The sequence below is a fragment of the Macrobrachium nipponense genome, chromosome 5 (assembly GCF_015104395.2).
Source record: "Macrobrachium nipponense isolate FS-2020 chromosome 5, ASM1510439v2, whole genome shotgun sequence".
Lineage (NCBI taxonomy): Eukaryota > Metazoa > Arthropoda > Malacostraca > Decapoda > Palaemonidae > Macrobrachium > Macrobrachium nipponense.
In genome coordinates, this window is record NC_061107.1 from 104,620,581 (window position 1) to 104,642,081 (window position 21,501).

The 21,501-nt window shown below is 38.4% G+C and overlaps 1 long non-coding RNA gene across 1 annotated transcript; it reads left to right on the plus strand.

Annotated features, from left to right (window-relative positions):
- The first annotated feature begins 1,643 nt into the window (after positions 1–1,643).
- LOC135215134 (uncharacterized) lies at positions 1,644–20,694 on the plus strand. The gene is made up of 3 exons (XR_010314595.1): positions 1,644–1,721; positions 14,820–14,895; positions 18,195–20,694. It is a non-coding gene; the product is annotated as an uncharacterized LOC135215134 (long non-coding RNA).
- Positions 20,695–21,501: the final 807 nt, after the last annotated feature.

The following is a 21,501-nucleotide window of genomic DNA, read 5'->3' on the forward strand; positions in this document are numbered from 1 at the left end:
TAGCAATTCTTTTAACAAATTTATATATCCCATATTACATTCAACAAAAAATTAACATATAATGTCAAAGCATGCCTTGATGCCTTAGAGTAGAAGGCACCAAATCTTAGCCTCCACATTGATATTATCTAGCCATGACATCATTACATGATATGTTTATCAATTTTGTATGCTTGTACCCAAGACATTAGGTACACTGAAAATATCTAAATATAAGAGTGGGATAACTATAATGCATTCACCAACCCATAGTAAAATGATAGTGAGCTAGACTATTTTGATAGCAATGTAGAAGAAAGTAATGATAGTGTTAACAAAATTCCTGTTCAAAATTGTAATGGAGACAGTGATAGAAGAACAAAAAAGTTCAGACCACACATTCTCCAGGTTGCAGAAAGCTAGTCAAGGCCTCTACCCGATGCCCATTCTCGGAAAAAGGAAGCAGGGTGCTAGTCTGTAATCTGAGGAACCCTCCACCTATTTGATTGAACCACCAACTAAAGCATGATTGTTGAGTCTTTTAGGATTCATTCTGCTTTTCATTATATAGTCTGGAGATTTTCCTATTCTATCATAGAGGAAACAAAAGCGTATGCCAAATCTTGTCAAGATGATGTTGGTCAAACAAGTGCCTGTGAGTGGAAGAGTGGAGGGGGCTGCAATAACTAAGTCATTGAACACCGTTATGTGACTTATATTTTTATGAGAATGACAGAAACGGCTGAAGAGCAGATGTACTGGACAAAGAACAAATGTTTTTTTTTTTGTGTTCATAGGTGATGAGTTTTAAATGGTTCAAACAATTGTTTAAGTATTATGTACCATGCTTTCAATAGAATAGTACTACCAGAAAAGCAAAGAGATTAATTTTAGTGTATCCAGTGATGGAATGCTCGCAGAGGCCGTGTCAAGATATGAACAAAATCTTTCTTTGGATGTCTTTGGATGAAGGAATGCATTAATGGAAAAGGAGGTTATCAACAAAAGTGCAGAATCCCTGGAAAAGCTAATTATATTTTATGCAAAGCAGACGTGGTTATGTTCTTGATTTTATGTTTTTTGGTGAAAAAAGTTATTCCCTTCTTGATGTTTGTTTACATTTTGGAGTGCCACGTAGGCAAAGGGTGCCATGTGTTTGTGAACAATGAGTGTAACTCCACACAACTGTTGCTGGGGAGCCTGAGGAGGAGGTGGTTGATGATCCTACATCACCATCAGTGAAGCTCAAGCTTGTGGATCCTCCAAGTCAGCCCAGGTGTACTAGTACATGTCCCAGAGAAGCCACCTATAGGAACAGGTGTGTTTTTAAAAATTCCTCAGTTTTTCTCTGGTGCCCAGCTTCTGTGTAGCCTTGAGTTTGTACATTTCTCAGCCAGCCATAGTCTGGGAGAATTCAATCAAAAGTGTGATGTCTTCATTAATACTTCATATTCAATGTTGCTCTTTTTGTAACACATTCCAGTCTGTACAAAAATGCTCCATGAATATGTTAGACAGTTTACCCCTCTTAACATTTGCACAAAGAAACATTCTTGTACTGTTAGCCATATTCATGTTCTGTTTCTGGTGTGACTCTGAATGTTAGATTTGTAATGCAGAATTTATTTCATAGAGATATTCATCCTATGTATCTGGTTTGTTTTACAGATCCTGTGTATGGAAGTGGAAGTTGGCCAAGTCCTTTGTTGTAATAGAAATAGACTGTCAACTGGTTTCTTGAGGTAGGCCTAATTAGCTGTTGTTCCTCATGGAGGTGCCTTTTCTGACATTTTTGGCCTGATAACCTAGATTTAGACCATGGAAGATTTTGAAGGGTTTCTACTGCATTACTGAAAGACTCTCAGCATACTAAAATAGCATCACAGTATCTTTTGCTGCCACTTGATATCTGTCATATTGGCTAATGGGTGTGCAGTAAGTAACACTTCATCTTAACCCTCACAGTCTGGGTTAGATATACATATATACGTAATAATAATAATAATAATAATAATAATAATAATAATAATAATAATAATAATAATAATAACTAATAATAATGCGTAATAATGATATTGTGTTCAAAAAGTTTTGTCAATTTGTAGTGAAATTTGCATTGGAGACCAAACATTTTTTTCTATGAAATTTACAGTTGCTGAGATTGAGTGGAGTATTAAATAGTAACTAAAGTTATTACTGCTCACTATATCACTATACTACCCTGAAAGAGTTCACCTTGTATTTTGTCAGTGTACTACAGTGTGTATTTGTATTTCTCTGCATTAATTTATTGATTTAAAGTTTTTTTCTATTAACTGATCTCTTCTTTTTGTATTTCCTTTTACCTTCTGTAACTTCCTTCAAAGGAATACCATATTCTTTTGAAGCTTGAATTTCAAGTCAGTGACCTCCGTAGGCTTGTTCCATATGAATAGGCATTTATTTTCAATAATAATAATTTAATTTTTGAATAATAATAAGAATAATAATAATAATAATAATAATAATAATAATAATAATTTTAATAATAATAATTTTAATAATCGTAATAATAAATAAGATAATAATAATAAAATAATAATAATAATAATAATCAATAATCTAATAAAATAATAATAATAATAATAATAAATAATAAGATATATAAATAGATAATGCGCCTTAGTCAACATACAAAAAGGCAAAGTAACGAGAACTGAAGGGATAAACCTACCAGATGGGAGCAAACATCAAACACATAGATGAGACAGGATACAAATACCTGGGAATAATGGAAGGAGGAGATATAAAACACCAAGAGATGAAGGACACGATCAGGAAAGAATATATGCAGAGACTCAAGGCGATACTCAAGTCAAAACTCAACGCCGGAAATATGATAAAAGCCATAAACACATGGGCAGTGCCAGTAATCAGATACAGCGCAGGAATAGTGGAATGGACGAAGGCTGAACTCCGCAGCATAGATCAGAAAACCAGGAAACATATAACAATACACAAAGCACTACACCCAAGAGCAAATACGGACAGACTATACATAACACGAAAGGAAGGAGGGAGAGGACTACTAAGTATAGAGGACTGCGTCAACATCGAAAACAGAGCACTGGGGCAATATCTGAAAACCAGTGAAGACGAGTGGCTAAAGAGTGCATGGGAAGAAGGACTAATAAAAGTAGACGAAGACCCAGAAATATACAGAGACAGGAGAAAGACAGAAAGAACAGAGGACTGGCACAACAAACCAATGCACGGACAATACATGAGACAGACTAAAGAACTAGCCAGCGATGACAATTGGCAATGGCTACAGAGGGGAGAGCTAAAGAAGGAAACTGAAGGAATGATAACAGCGGCACAAGATCAGGCCCTAAGAACCAGATATGTTCAAAGTACGATAGACGGAAATAACATCTCTCCCATATGTAGGAAGTGCAATACGAAAAGTGAAACCATAAACCACATAGCAAGTGAATGCCCGGCACTTGCACAGAACCAGTACAAAAAGAGGCATGATTCAGTAGCAAAAGCCCTCCACTGGAGCCTGTGCAAGAAACATCACCTACCTTGCAGTAATAAGTGGTACGAGCACCAACCTGAAGGAGTGATAGAAAACGATGAAGCATAGATCCTTCTGGGACTATGGTTATCAGAACGGATAGGGTGATACGTGCAAACAGACCAGACGTGACTTTGATTGACAAGGTCAAGAAGAAAGTATCACTCATTGATGTCGCAATACCATGGGACACCAGAGTTGAAGAGAAAGAGAGGGAAAAATTGGATAAGTATCAAGATCTGAAAATAGAAATAAGAAGGATATGGGATATGCCAGTGGAAATCGTACCCATAATCATAGGAGCACTAGGCACGATCCCAAGATCCCTGAAAAGGAATCTAGAAAAACTAGAGGCTGAAGTAGCTCCAGGACTCATGCAGAAGAGTGTGATCCTAGAAACGGCATACATAGTAAGAGAGTGATGGACTCCTAAGGAGGCAGGATGCAACCCGGAACCCCACACTATAAATACCACCCAGTCGAATTGGAGGACTGTGATAGATCAAAAAAAAAAAATAATAATAATAATAATAATAATAATAATATGCTGGAAGTAAACCCTCTTTTATTTTAAAACATGTTTTATTAAAAGTGATTGCTGCCTCAGCTGCATTAATTTTGTAAAGGTTCTTCTCTATTTTTCTAATTATTGTTTTCTCATTGTTGCTTAAACTGGTGAGGAACGACAGGGATGATGAGAAAAGCTCAGACAATGGATGAAGCCAGATACAGAGAGAACAAAGATCCCCTCCATGAAAGCCTACAACACCAAGAAATTAAGGGAGAAAACTAGTGAGGTCAATGAAATAAGGAGACTAATACACACCACCAATATCACAGAAACAAATAACTTGACATTTGCAGGAGCAAGATTAGTAGCAAAATTGATGGGGATACGAACACCAACACCACCAGCACAACCAACCCAACAGAAACCAAAACAGCAACCGCCTTGGAAAAGGCACCTGGAAAAGCAAATCCTGGTGATGAGATCTGACTTGAGTAAACTGAAAGAGATGGCAGAAAAAAGGCTAAGAAGCAAGAAAACAAGGGAGGAACTGAACGAGAAATACAAAGTACAGGAGAGGGGACTAAACAACACAATAGAAGATGTAAAACAGAGGCTTAAGGCCAAAGATCCAACGGTACATGAAGAGAAATAAGGGACACCAACCGAACAAACTATTCGGAACCAACCAGAAAAGACTATACAGCCAACTAAGAGGGGAAGACAACCACCAAGAAATTCCTGAAGCCGAATCAAGTAAGAGACTGGGAAAACATATGGAGCAATCCAGTATCAGACACCAAACTAAAGAAAATGCTCAACTGGAAAGCCCCAGGTCATGATGAAGTCCATGGATACTGGCTCAGAAACTTCAAGACCCTACACCCAAGAATAGCAGAACAACTCCAGCATTGTATCACAAATCACCATGCGCCCAAATAGATGACCACAGGAAGAATATCCTTAGTCCAGAAAGACAAGAGTAAGGGAAATATAGCCAGTAACTACAGACCTATCATCTGCCCACCAATAATGTGGAAGTTACTAACAGGTATCATCAGCGAAAGGCTATACAACTACCTAGAGGATACAAACACCATCCCCCACCAACAGAAAGGCTGCAGAAGGAAGTGTAGGGGCACAAAAGACCAGCTCCTGATAGACAAAATGGAGAGAAGGAAAACCAACCTAAGCATGGCATGGATAGACTATAAGAAAGCCTTCAACATGATACCACACACATGGCTAATAGAATGCCTGAAAATATATGGGGCAGAAGAAAACACAATCATCTTCCTCAAAAATACAATGCACAACTGGAATACAATACTTACAAGCTCTGGAATAAGACTAGCAGAGGTGAATATCAGGAGAGGGATCTTCCAGGGCGACTCACTGTCCCCACTACTCTTCGTAGTAGCCATGATTCCCATGGTAAAAGTACTGCAGAAGATGGATTGGGTACCAACTCAAGAAAAGAGACAACAGAATCAACCATCTGATGTTCATGGACGACAACAAGCTGGTAAGAGCATCAGGGAAATAGACACCCTAATGCAGACTGTAAGGATTTCATCTGGGGACATCAGGATGGAGTTTGGAATAGAAAAAATGTGCCTTAGTAAACTACAAAAGGGCAAAGTAACAAGGACTGAAGGGATAAAGCTACCAGATGGGAGCAACATCAAACACATAGATGAGACGGGATACAAATACCTGGGAATAATGGAAGGAGGGGATATAAAACACCAAGAGATGAAGGACACGATCAGGAAAAAATATATGCAGAGACTCAAGGCAATACTCAATTCAAAACTCAACTCCAGAAATATGATAAAAGCCATAAACACATGGGCAGTGCCAGTAATCAGGACACAGCACAGGAATAGTTGGAATGGACGAAGGCAGAACTCCGCAGCATAGACCAGAAAACTAGGAAACATATTACAATACACAAAACACTACACCCAAGAGCAAATACGGACAGACTATACATAACACAAAAGGAAGGACTACTAAGCATAGAGGACTGCGTCAACATCGAGAACAGAGCACTGGGGGAATATCTGAAAACCAGTGAAGATGAGTGGCTCAAGAGTGCATGGGAAGAAGGACTGATAAAAGTAGACAAAGACCCAAAATATACAGACAGGAGAATGACAAACAGAACAGAGGAATGGCACAACAAACCAATGCACGGACAATACATGAGACAGACTAAGAACTAGCCAGCGATGACACATGGCAATGGCTACAGAGGGGAGAGCTCAAGAAGGAAACGGAAGAAATGATAACAGCGGCACAAGATCAGGCCCAGCGCCTCAGTGTGGTGGTTGGTTTGGTGTTTGCTTCTCACTTCGGTGGTCGCGGGTTCGATTCCCGGCCATTCCACTGAGAAGTTTGGAAGTCACGTAAAGCCGTTGGTCATGTTGCTGAATAGCCACTTGTTCCATGCAACGTAAAAACACCATACAAATAAACAAACAAACAAGATCAGGCCCTAAGAACCAGTTATGTTCAAAGAACGATAGATGGAAATAACATCTCTCCTATATGTAGGAAGTGCAATACGAAAAATGAGACCATAAACCACATAGCAAGCGAATTTCTGGCACTTGCACAGAACCAGTACAAAAAGAGGCATGATTCAGTAGCAAAAGCCCTCCACTGGAGCCTGTGCAAGAAACACCAGCTACCTTGCAGTAATAAGTGGTACGAGCACCAACCTGAACGAGTATAGAAAACGATCAGGCAAAGATCCTCTGGGACTATGGTATAAGAACATAGACCAGACGTGACGTTAATTGACAAAATCAAGAAGAAAGTATCACTCATTGATGTCGCAATACCATGGGACACCAGAGTTGAAGAGAAAGAAAGGGAAAAATGGATAAGTATCAAGACCTGAAAATAGAAATAAGAAGGATATGGGAGATGCCAGTGGAAATTGTACCCATAATCAAAGGAACACTAGGCACGATCCCAAGATCCTTGAAAAGGAATCTGGAAAAACTATAGGCTGAAATAGCTCCAGGACTCATGCAGAAGAGTGTGATCCTAGAAACGGCGCACATAGTAAGAAAAGTGATGGACTCCTAAGGAGGCAGGATGCAACCCGGAACCCCACACTTTAGATACCACCCAGTCGACTTGGAGGACTGTGATAAAAAAAAATTGCTGGAAGTAAACCCTCTTTTAAACATGTTTTATTAAAAGTGATTGCTGCCTCAGCTGCATTAATTTTATAAAGGTTCTTCTCTATTTTTCTAATTATTGTTTTCTCATTGTTGCTTAAACTGGTGAGCAACGCACCGAAGGTTGACATATCTCAATTAGGTAATAGTAAAAAACGATTGGATTTTTATTGGTAAAAAATTCCAGTGGGGGTAGTCAAATTTTCGGGTATATCCCGTAGAGTTTATTGCAGATAGAATTTATGTTAAATTCTATTCTTTTCTATTCTTTTTGTGGGGCCACGACGTTTCGTCTGAATAAACCTCAGACATCCTCTTGGGCAGAGGTGGGTGAAGGACTGAAGTGAGAGGATGATCCTTCTGCTTTTATTGTGGCGTACAGTAGTGGGCTTCGTGCTGCTGCCTTTTCATTGGCTAGTGAATGTGGAGCTGCTTTATGATTGGCTGCCTGGCTGCGGGCTGAAGCCAGCTCCCGAGCACATGCTCAACAGGCGCGCCAATCTTCTCAGCTGCATAGCATCATGCCGGGCTTCCTTTCGATTGGTCAAAGGCTGCATGACGTCAGTGCTGGTATTATTCATGGTATTAATGTTGTCTTCGGTGTTATTTTCTTGAATTAGGGGCGTTTTGCCCTGCCCGAGGATGTCCTGGGAAGTACATTGGAATGACTACTATGCGTCTTGCGAAGAGAATCTCCTGTTACGCCCAAGAAGGGGCTATCAAGAATCACGCTCTCACCGCCCACCGAGACACAATCATCCGCAACTGTATTATCCACAACACTAGGATAATAGGGAGAGCACCCGACCCTCGCCGTTTGCGCCTTCTGGAGGCGTTACTCATCCAGGAGCAAAAGCCCTCCATGAATACGACGCAGGAGGCCTTTTTGCTCACGACCTGCATGCGAAGGAACATTCCAGTAACGGCAAACTTCACCATATCGCCGCCCGAAAACGCCCCAATTCAAGAAAATAACACCGAAGACAACATTAATACCATGAATAATACCAGCAGTGACGTCACGCAGCCTTTGACCAATCAAAATGAAGCCTGGCATGATGCTATGCAGCTGAGAAGATTGGCGCGCCTGTTGAGCATGTGCTCGGGAGCTGGCTTCAGCCCGCAGCCAGGCAGCCAATCATAAAGGAGCTCCCCATTCACTAGCCAATGAAAAGGCAGCGGCACGAAGCCCCCTGCTGCACCGCCACAATAAAAGCAGACGGACTCACCCTCTCACTTCATGATTCTACCAGCAGACCTCGCAGAGAGCAGACGTGCCGAGAGATCGCTCCCGCCTCCTCGCCGCCTATTGGTAGAGAGAAATCCTCCCTCCCATTGGCTGACAACCGAAACCTTCAAGCTTGTTCTCAGCAACCAAGCTTGAAGAAAGTTGAACTTGCCTCCTATTGGCTGAGAGCACTTCTGCCAGAGCTGCCTTCTCATTGGCTGCTGATACAGCTCTTCAAGCCACTTTTACGACTGCTGCCAAATTGGCGCAAAACTATAAGTGAAATTCCACCCTCCCGTCCATCCCCATCCATCCTTCCCTACCCCCATTCCCCCCCCCCAAACTTCCACCACTATCACCACCATTCCTAGTCCCATTCCTACTACCTTCCCAGGTTATATTCTTCCCATCCTAACCACTAGTTAAGGCAATCCCTGCCTTGTCTACCTATTCTATTGTTTCAGACCTCATTCTCAACTTCTCAACTTCTTCCAACTAACACCATCAGTAGCCCTTTGCCCCTGGAGTAGCCGTTGTGGTCTTAAAACTCTCTAGGGGCACTGGGAGTTCTGCATCGTCCAGGCTCATACTTCTTCAGTAGTGCCTGCATAGGAGTTAGGTATTGGTCACTGCCTTCCATAAAGTGACTGCTAACTATTACTGTAACTCTAATTTCCTTTTAAAAAAAAAGTTTTTTGGTTCTACCGCCCTTAATATTTGAAATTCTCCACTTTTATTTGAAGTTTTGTTAAAAAGTTAATATTTTTGCACCTTCCCCCCTTTTCAAAAGTCATCCCACATTGTTGTATCACAAATTTCTCAAAAATATTCCCAAATTTTGAAATTTACATATTTATCAAAAAGGTTGTGCAAATCCCCTAGATTAATTTAGTATTTTTCACAGAGGGAATTAATTATTCTGCTTAATCATGACATAATGGGTAAAGTTAAAATTAAGGACACTAGTCAGGGACTTGATGAAGAATCACGTCGCCTGGCAATATGGAATACTCTTCAGGAAAAATTTTGCTTTATCCACAAGCTCACTAAAGCTAATAATTACTACTTAGCTATAGCTGATGAAGCAACAATTGAAAAAATAATTCATCCTGACACCAAACTGGCTCTACACAATAATAAGTTTGAAGTTCTGGACCCCCCTCATCTGAATGCTTCACGCACATTGGTCATAACCCAGGCTGACAGTTTGGTATATAATCTATCCGATGAAGAGCTCAAGTATGAAATTGAACAACGTAATGGTGTAAAGGTTACTGCAATCATCAAGCTTCCCAACACCAAAACCACATTCAAGGTAAAACTAGAGTCTACCCAAATGGTGAGAGACTGTCTCATCAAAGGACTTCTCATCTCTGGCCAATCCTTTCCACCTAGATTCCTAAGCCAGGAGATCTACGCTGTTCCACCCCAGTGTATGAGATGCTACAGCTATGAGCACACAAAAAAGAACTGCCCCAAGCCAAGTAACTATAAAATCTGCTCAATATGTGCCTCTGAGGAACACTATTGGACCGATTGCACCAACCAGGAAAATCCAAAGTGCATCACTTGCAATGGGGATCACCCAACCATGGCTGCAAGATGCCCAACCAGGAAAGCTTTGACCAAGGACCAGGCTAAAACGATCAGAAACCAACAATCCCAGATCACTCCAAACAAGACCTTCGCCCAAGCCACAGCCTCAACTGCGCCGAATAGTTCAAACACACCCAACAACAACATCTCACTTCATCAGCTCACTGTAATCAACACAGCTATAATAACTGCAAATTTGAGTGAAACAGTTGAACCAGGCACTTTCCAAACAATGATGGACGCTTTCTACAAAGCTAATGGCCTACCGTTGATCAAATTCCTACAGAGGCTATCCAGCTAGCTAAGAAAGTCTCAACATTGCTAAAGTCAGAAAATCAAAAACAACACCAGCCCCAATCAGCCCCTGACAATTGATGACGACATGGAAATTGAAGAAGCCAAGAGGAAAAGAATACAAAGCGATTCAGACTCTGAAGTTGAAATGCCTTCACACCCGGCAAAAAAAACAGCCACTTCAACTATCACAAGCAACAACCTCATCCTACAATAATACAGACCCTGAAACACAAGGAGCTATGGCTCTTCCAAGCCTCCCTTCCATCAACCAGACCAAGAACCCCAAAATTGGACTTAGACTTTACATTTCCATTAACACGGCAAACCCAAAAACCCTACCCACAATACCCTCAAGCGGATGATTTTTGAATATAAAACGATGAAGTACATTTTCACAGAGGAATTAGATAATAATACAGTCAAACAATATATTACTGATGGAACAATAGAACTTGACAAATATAGTAACAGGATCACGAGGATAAACCACGATAAATTCCAAAATTAAACTCAGGATTCTTTGACTTAACGAAAGGAAAAACACCATAATGGACACTCTCACAGTCATCCAACATAACGTACTGAAGTGGACCTTCCTTCGTAGTAAGGAACTAAGCAACATTTATTCTTCTTTCTCCCCACATCTTATACTTCTCAATTCCACAGGGATACCCAACTCCACGCGCATCAAGATCTGGAACTACAACGTTTTCCAATGCAACACCACTAACGATCAAAATGCCGGGACAGCAATAGCAGTAAGACGGGATATCTCAGTCAAATTAATAGACGGATTCAATCATGACCTAATCGCAGTAGAACTACAGACAGTTCGGGACCAGTAATCATAGCAACGACTTATTTACCTCCCAGGAACCCAGTATTTCCTCAGCAGGATATCTTGTCCTTAATGAGACGCAATATCCCAGTCTATTTACTAGCAGACCTAAATGCAACTCACCCGGCCCTGGGCCACAATAGTACTAATCCCAGAGGCACCTTAATTCAAGGTCTTATGAACAGGAATCTAGTTTACTTTCTAGGACCAGATTTTCAAACATATTTCAGCAGAAGATCCAAGGGCAAACCTGACATCCTTCTGTCTAACAGATACCACATTTTCAATTATTCAATCACTCAGGGTCCTTTAACTTCCTCAGACCACATACCTATACTATTAAAACTTACTGTGAGACCTATTATGGTAGCCATCAGCCCAACACTCGATTTGACCAATGCCAACTGGGACCGCTTCAAGGATATTCTCGACGACTCTCTCTCCAACTATGACGAACCTGATAACATCAGAAAGGATAAAACCTATATCGATGACAAAATAACTTTTTGGTACAGGATGATCAAAGAAGCCACAGAACTTTGTATACCCCTCAAAACTTTCAGGATCTTACCATATTCTAAAGAAACAGAGAATCTTAAGCAATTACAATATTGCTATAAACAAGCCCTAGTTTTAATTAATAATCATGGCCCATCACTGCAGCTATTAGAATACTTACAAAATATTAAAGAAAGAATTAAAATAGAAGCTAGGGAACTCATAAATTCGACTTGGGAGACACTTCTAAATAAAATCGAAGGAATCTACAGAGACCCAGGAAAGTTCTGGAAAATGATCAGAAGGCTTCTGGGTTCGGATACTGAACCTACAGCTTACATCCTCCATAACAACAGGAAGATCTTTTCACCCCAGGATCAGGAACCAATTTTCAGAGAATACTGGTCTAATATCTTCAAAATAAACCCATGGGAGAATCTAAGGTTTGACTTGCAACATGAACAACGAGTGATTGCAGCACTACATGAACATGATGACCAAATAATACCATACGACACGGTAGACCTCGACAGATTAGATATTGAAGACCAGTTTATTAAACCAATTCAACTGCAAGACATCATCAAAATAATCAATAATTTTAAAAACAAAGCACCTGGCCATTCTAGAGTAAACAAAATTATTATTAAGCATCTTCCCAACTCCATGCTGGTCTTCCTAAGAGTCATTTTCAATGAAACCATAAGTATGGGCTACTGGCCAGTCTTTTTCAAGAAAGCACTACTTCCCTTTGTGGGGAAAAAGGGTAAAGATCCAACTATGGTTTCAAACTATAGACCAATTTCCCTTCTAGAAATACCTGGTAAGATCCTGGAAAAAATCATTCAGATAAGGTTTAATGAGTTCCTCGAAGATAATTTACTAACCAATAATAATCAATATGGGTTTACTCAAGGCAAAGGAACTCAGCTTGCATTAACTAGACTATATGAGTACATAGCAGTCAAGAAGAGCTTAGGACACGGCTGCAACCTTATCTCTAGGGATGTCAGTCGAGCCTTCGATAAAGTCTGGCATGACGGTCTAAAATACAAACTTTTGGAGGCGCAATTGCCAGATTTACCAACCAGACTGCTATGTAACTTTCTTGACAACCGGGTGGCAAGAATTAAAATTAAAGACTTCATAGGACCAGAGTTCCAGTTACAGTCAGGGGTCCCTCAAGGTAGTATTCTCTCTCCATCACTCTACAACTTCTACATTAAAGACACCCCTCCTCCATCTCAAGGTTGCCTTCAAATTATGTTCGCAGATGATCACACCCAAGTAATAACATATCCTACCAAAGCCAAAGGTATGCTGCAAAGAAAGACTATTAGAGAAATACAGAAAATCAACAACTACGAAAAGAAATGGAAAGTAACTACAAATATCAATAAATTCCAGCTCCTCTCAATTTCTGCTCGACGTCCCATGGATATCATAGTCAACAATAGGAGAATTCCATATAACTAACAAGTCACATTCTTGGGTGCAAATTTCAAAAAATCATAGGCATTCTTCCCATGTACAGGCGAGAATAGCTACCGCGAGGAAAACGGTCAATAGATTAAAAAGATTCAGAGGACTCTCGGCAAAAACTCAACTCAAACTATACAAATCACTAGCCAGGCCACAGCTAGAATACCCAGCCATCATATTTGGAGCACTTAGCAAAACAGTACTAAGTAAAATGCAAGCAGTTCAGAATAAAGCTCTGAGGCAAGCATATAGGGAAAGTCCCCCCTACTTCAACACAATAAGAGAGTTGCATAATCGCTCAAATTTGGAGCCTCTGAATGTCAGGTTCCATAGACTTGGGCAGAAAACTTGGGACAAATTAAGTATAGAGGATGAAAACTTATTCACAACCACTAGAGATCTCACCATCAACCAAGTCAGAGATCACTACTGGTGGAGTAGACTTGAGCCAAAGGTCAATTGTGACCCCCCCAGACCAAGGTATATATATACTGACTAATTAAAAAAAAAAAAAAAAAAAAAAATATGTATGTATATATATATGTATAGGTATGTGTATGTGTGTATATATATATATATATATGTGTGTGTATATATGTGTATATATATATATATATAATGTATGTGGATGTGTATATATGTGATGTAAATAAAAAAAAAACTAATACTAATAATAATATAAATCATAATTAACATTTAACTAAATACATAAGGTGCTTGTACATCTTAATCCTACTGTCATATAAAATCAATTCCAGTTAGCAGGAGGTGAACCAAATTAACTGTTTTTCCGAGCCTTTCTTCTCTGTCTTGTCCTTGCATGATGGCTAAACTAGTAATCTAACTTCGCAAGAGGGTCTGCCCCTCACTATTTTCTCTTCTACTATACTTCACTTTCCATCCCTTTTTTTCCTTCAACCTTTCCCTTCCCGAGTATCCGCCGCCAGGCTTAAACTGGATTGTATCCAGAGGTACTCTTCCTTCTCCCTTATTCCCCACTTCCCTATCCTTATCCTAGTCCTAGTCTCACTTCAGTCCTTCACCCACCTCCGCCCAAGAGGTCTGAGATTTATTCAGACGAAACGTCGCGGCCCCACAAAAAAAATAGAATTTAACATAAATTCTACCTGCAAGAAACTCTACGGGATATACCCGTAAATTTGACTACCACCACTGGAATTTTTCACCAATAAAAACCCAATCATTTTTTACCATTACCTAATTGAGATATGCAACCTTCGGTGCGTTGCTTACCAGTTTAAGCAACATGAGAACACAATAATTAGAAAAATAGAGAAGAACATTTATAAAATTAATGCAGCTGAGGTCAGCAATCACTTTTAATAATAAAGTATTAAAAATAATAATAACTAATAATAATAATCAATAATAATAATAATAATAATAATAATAATAATAATAATAATAATAATAATAAATAATAATAATAATAATAATAATAATAATAATACAGACTTCAGCAGTAGCAAAGACCCCACCTGGCCACTTCATAACAGACCTGTGTATAGATACTTTAGGCCAGTTTGTAGCTACGTACGTAAGTCCATTCTTATCTTACCTTGTAACCAGAAGACTTCACAATTTCTGTGATTTAATCAGCTTCTTACCTGTCATTCCAGGTTATCCACAGCTGAAATTTCTTAAGGGGAATCATTAATGAATTCTGAAGAAAATTACATACCCTGAGAGAGTTGTGTAAGTAATACTTTAACAAAGGTAGGTGTTTGATTATTGTGAAATCTGCTTCTTTGGGGAAAAGTTAAAGTTAAGTGGGACAGGAATGGTTGTTCAGATGGAGCTGATATACACATATAAAGGATGATATTATAGGTAGTATTTAAAATGATGCAGTTTAAGGTTTTGGACTTTGGCCTAGGGAAGATTGAAGATGGTGATGATAAAAGACACTGAAGCTTGTGGACTGTCATAGCCAATAGCTTTTGGAGTACAGTATGTATTCCTAAAATTCGTGTTAGTTTTGGTAAAGTAACATTTAAGTACAATAGTAAACAGAGTTAGGGAGCTAGAATTATTTATTATTCACCGTTTTTATATAAAAATTTTGGTACAGTGTTATGAAATTTTGAACCCTGAAGAGGGTTAAATATATCGTAATTTTACCAGACCACTGAGCTGATTAACAGCTCTCCTAATGCTGGCCCGAAGGATTAGATATTTTTACGTGGCTAGGTACCAATTGGTATCTAGCAACGGGACCAGTAGTTTATTGTGGAATCCGAACCACATTATATCGAGAATTAATTTCTTTCACCAGAAATAAATTCCTCTGCTTCCATGTTGGCAGAGTCGAGAATCGAACTTCGGACCGCTGGATTGGTAGGCAAGCACGAAAACCACTCTTCCAACGAGGACCACCCTGTAGAGGGGTAGTGCCATCAGTACGCCTAATGTTCTTTGCAGCATCCCATTGGGCCCTAACTGCAACCTCTTTCATTCCTTTTACTGTACCACCTCCGTTGATATTCTCTTCTTCCATCTTACTTCCACCCTTTCCTAATAATTGTTACTTACAAGTATGTGGTGTAACCGCGAGGTTTTCCTCTTGTTACATTTTTTTACCTTCTTACTGTCAATTTCCATTTCAGGGCAGAATGACCTCATAGTTCCAAGTGCTTGGCCTTTGGCCTAAATTTAATTTCATTCCATTCCATTAAATTTTGAAGTCCTGTTTCTCTACCATCTCCCCATTAATTATGCGTCAGTTCTAATGTACTGTTGAGAATGGTTTGGTTTTTTGGAAATATGTACTGTGAATAATTCATTTATTCACAGTAAAAATAACTTTTCTGAAAATAATTGAACCAGCAATTAGAGGTTTTAAGACAAATTAGTGAGAAATGGGGCATCGTTGGTGCTGGAATATCTTCTCATATAATGTAACAACATTGAAGTTATCTTTTTAATGTTATAGCTAGACCCAAGTAGCAGTAATAATAATAATAATATTAATAACTTCTGTTGAAAATAATGGCTGATTCAGCTGCATTAATTTTATTCAGGACTTTCTTAAGTCTCCTTATTGTTGATTTTTCAGTATTGCTTAGACTGGCAAGCAATGTGCTAATGGAGGACATGTCAGAAACGTTGGATCAAGGGACAAAATTATTATTCTGCCTTGAAATACTGTACATCAGTCTTATTTCTCTCTCTCTCTCTCTCTCTCTCTCTCTCTCTCTCTCTCTCTCTCTCTCTCTCTCTCTCTCTCTCTCTATTTCTTGCTCCTTCTTCTTATTTTCTCATAATGTTTCGACTCAGGTTCTGCTGGCCATCTTCCAGGTGAAAGTTGGAGTTGGACTGATGCTGTTAGGAGTCCTGCAGTGATTTATACCAGTGGTGCCAGAGGGGTGCAATGGGATGTTTTTGACATGTCCTCCATTGGCACATTGCTTGCCAGTCTAAGAAATATTGAAAAATCAACAATAAAGAGACTTGAGAAAGTCCTGTATAAAATCAGCACAACTAAATCAGCCATTATTTTCAACGGAAGTTGTTTAAAAGAAGGCCTACTTCACAGCAACAACAACAACAACAACAACAATAATAATAATAATAATAATAATAATAATAATAATAATAATAATAATAATAATAATAATAATGATACGTACTAATAATACTAATAATATTTAATTTAGTAACAGAACTGTTAATTTTATTTTGCTAAATTGAAACTTGCACTAAGAACCTCTCACATTTTATAAGTGAAATTTGCAGTGTATTCCAATCATAAATTAATATCTGTAGCTTTGACTGATACCATTGATAAAAGACTATGAATATTCAATACAGGTTTCAAGGGACCTTGTCCCGGGTCTAGGACAACTGGCCACGGCCGACTGGCCGTGGTCCAGCTGGCCGTGGCTGACTGGCCGCAGCTCAACTGGCCGCTGGGGACGACTGGCCGCAGCCGACTGGCCGCAGCGGTAAGAGAGAGAGAGAGAGAGAGAGAGAGAGAGAGAGAGAGAGAGAGAGAGAGAGAGATTTGTTTTTATCTTTTGATGGAAACTAGTGTTTATTTATTTATATATAAATACCCTTTTGATTTTTGTGATTGTTGTTATTGGTTATAAACTCTTTCTTTCGAATAAAACTGGTTTTTATTGTTATTAATGGTTAAACTATTTTCATTTTTTAAATGAGAGCTTGATACTTTGCCAATTGGACTGTTTCCTGTTTTAAATACATTGTTGAACTTTGTAATTATTGTTAATGGTTATAAACTATTTATTTCATGTATGCATATCATTTTTGAAAAGAGGTTTTCTCTAAGAAAAGAATAATACTTAAAATGTAAATTTTATTACACAGCTGAATTACATAGAAGTTACATAAAATCTGAATTACTGGAATAAAAAATTTAGAAAATAAGATAATTAAAGATAAAAAAAAAAAAGTTAAATTTCACTAAAAAGCTGAATCATTGAATAAAAAAACCAAGAAAATAAAAGATAATTAAAGATAAAAAAAAGTTAAATTTCACTAAAAAGTTGAATTATTGGAATATAAAAACTGCTTAAAATAGCATCTACATAACTATATATCTTAAGAGAAGTTATGAGCAATTCCTCTCAGATACTCTTCGTCTTTTAGATTTACTGTATCTAAATATTTTCTGTGTGTGAGAGAGAGAGACAGAGACAGACAGATAGACAGAAATAATTTTTTTTCTCTCATCTCTTCGTCTATGGCCAGTTGGGCTGCGGCTAGTCGGCCCCTGCGGCCAGTTGGGCTGCGTCCAGTCGGCCATGGCCAGTTGGGCCATGGCCAGTCGGTCGCGACCAGTTATCCCATTCCCCCTTGTCCCATATTACCCCTTTTAGTAAAGGGAGCCTTGGTATAGGATACTTAAGGCCCAGTTATAACAAATTATCTTTATCTCAGTACCTCATAAGCCCAAAGATCCATTTAGCACTTAGTAAGCCCAAGGATCTCAATGGGATATGATGTCATTAACTTCTTCCTCATCTTTTCAGGAGTGTCACCAGCATGGGGACAATTTTAGTTATAGCCCAGCATCACCAAGTACCAGCTATGAAAGAAGAAAGAAAATTAAAGCGGTAACTACTTATTATTCACCAGATTTATACCAAGTGCCATAGTGCAAAAACCAAGGGTCCCATTAACCCCGTTACATAACTGCTGGAAAGAGTCCTAGAGATTACAATGCCATCTCCTTTGATTGTTAAAAGTAGGATTCGGTTAGATTTACAGTATTGTGTGCTGTATCTGGGTCATAACAGCACCTGTTGACCAGAAGATTTAGTCAAGCCCAGGTTTGCTTCATGTAATTTTGAAATAGGAGCTGTTGGAGTTTTCATGAAATAAGGTAGTTCACGGCTGCTGGTTTAATATTTCAGGATAATTTTTTTTTTTATTTCTTCTCAATGTTAGCCATGCAGCAGCTCTGTATCATTTGTGACACATGGAGTGTTTTATGCCCAAAACTCATATGGATTTGATATTACTTAAGTACATATTTAGTCTTCTTATAAGTTCAGCATCAGGTAACCTGTAGTTTAGTATGTTTCTGAAGAGTATGCAGTTTTCATGCTAAGACTTCTTATCACTTGAGATATTATTATTCAGAATATAAACCCCTCTTCATGTGGAACAAGCCCACAGGGGCCATCAACTTGAAAATCTAGCTTCCAAAGAAAATTATGTTCATTTGAAAGAAGTAACAGAAGAGATCAGGTATTAGAAAAGATAAAATATATTAACCAATTAAAAAACAGATAGATAAAAATGTTAGTAAATTATAAAATATAAAAAATATGAGGAGAATTGCTTTAGAGTAATAATGCATTGCATCTTCGCTTGAACTACTGAGGTTCAATTTGCACATATCAGTTATTTCAGTAAATGTCAGTATACCTGGTGTACTTTCCACTATCAGCTATGATGAGGCAGCTTGGTGTTTTGGTATAGTAGTATACTATATTAACTTTATCAGTTTTACAATGATAATGTGGTACCTTCAAGATACATAGTCAAGTAGTACTTCAGTATGATACAGGATAGTTTAATTTTAAATTCTTACTAGAGGATACATAGGTTTTCATATAAATTTCATATTAGTTTAATATTAACAGTCAAATTGTTCTTTATGTTTCAGGATACATGGTTTTAAGTTTTCTTTAATAATATACGTATTTGATATCTGTTACAAGTAGCTCAGTGTGTCCGAATTCCCTAAGAAATTTAATTTTCTTATTCAGTACCTGCTGTCTTGCAGACTGCAAGATACATGATTTTTTGTTTTTACTTAAGATTCATAAGTTTAGGGCTAGCTATCTAATTTATGTATCCTGAAACAATTTCAGGATACATAAAATCTTCACTAAAGCCTCTCATACGTTTAATACAGCTGTGCATCAGAATTCATAGTTTTCGCTTGAATTTCCTAGTATGTATAGTGCTATTAGCTATTAAGTAGCTTAGCGGACTTAGAATTCATAATGCTTACCTATAATTCTCATTAGTTTAGTTTAAGGTGATAGGTAGCTCTGGATATTTCCATTTGCATAATATTAAAAATGAATCTAATGTCAGTACAATGTCTTCGATAAGTAGTCACAGCAATGTTATGACTAGCTTATATCAAGAAGTCCTGTATGTATAAAGGTAGTTTTTGTATCAACGTAGTTATGATTTGCTGTGTCCAGTAGGTCACCAAGTTTAATATTAAGCAATTTCAATTATTTTCATTAATTTAACAAAATTTTAAATATGAGCTCCTCACTTGACGAGTGAGTTCCATACTCGACTATCAATCTGGTAGCCAAAGTTTGCTTCCTGCAGCCACGAGCGTGGAATTAGAGGCGTTTATTTCTGGTGATTAGAAATTCATTTCTTGATATAATGCGGTTCTGATCCCACAATAAGCTTTAGGTCCTGTTGCTGAGAAACCTGTTGGTTCCTAAGAAAAAAATTTGATCCTTCGGGCCAGCCCTAGGAGAGCTAGCGGTTAATCAGCTCAGTGGTCGGGTAAAACTAAGATACACTTACTTAAATATGATCATAGCAATAAGTTCATTAGTTAGAAGGACTAGTTTTACTAATGTGGTGGACTATTTTGATATGGGTCAGTAAAGATAGGAATAGTTTTGTGGAATAAAACTTGAAAGATATGAACGTTTTTGGAATATATAATATTTTTATCAAATAATGTTTTGATATTTTTTTTGGCAAGTCTTAAAAGATATTCTCAAACTAGCTTCCATCATAGTGGGGACTTGCGTCAAGCTTATCATATACACTCCTTAGCCTTCATCTATAATTTGTTTCAATTTTTTATTTATATCAGACTTCCTTTTGAATTAATTTGTAATACATAGTTTCGAGGTTTTGCGTTATTGTAATGTTATGTAAGTTTGGTACGTACTTATTTTGTTAAAAAACTGGTTACTGAAAGGCTTTGTTTACTACAAGAAAGATATAGCTTGAAGCATTTACATGTGCACACTGTTAAGACAAGACATTTCATAATTCATTTTATTAGTTTTATCTCAGATTTGATGTCAAAGAACTTGCATTAAATGATACTCTAAATTTTTTTTCTCTTTACAAAACTTGCCATGAAAATAATGTTTCTTGCTTAACATTAAACACAAACCAATCAAAAGTTAGTGCTGTAAATATCGGGCACCACCATGGTGATTTTGCTACAAGACCCATCGGACAATTTGACTGTTTACCCGTCAAGTGTGCCCGTTAAGGCCTGTCCACACGATCGGGCCTGATCGGCGGACTTCCCCTCTAACGGGCACACTTGACGGGCAAACCGTCAAATTGCCCGATGGGTCTTGTAGCAAAATCACCACGGTGGTGCCCGATGGCTTTTACTTCGACCCTGGCAGACGTATGTTAAACATATACATTTCTTTTACTGAGCCATTCTTTGCACCATATTCTCTTCTTTTTCTCCTTTTTCATCACACACAGCAATTATCATGCTACGCTATCATCTTCTTTGCGGTAAGCACCATGTTTATCGTACCGCACTGAACACACTACTGGCATCGTCGGGCACGCCCACCTCTCCATCGCCTCACCCGTGTGGACAACATTCATGGGTACGCCCGCCAGAATTTGCCCGTGAACCCCGGAGCACGCCGATCAGGCCCGCTCGTGTGGACAGGCCTTTAGAGGGGGGGTCCGCCGATCAGGCCTGGTCGTGTGGACAGGCCTTTACAAGCAAATGTTTGCTTGGCATGTAGTGTCTTGACATGATTTATGTATTGACAGTAGATTTTTCCTGAATTTTGTATCAAATGATGT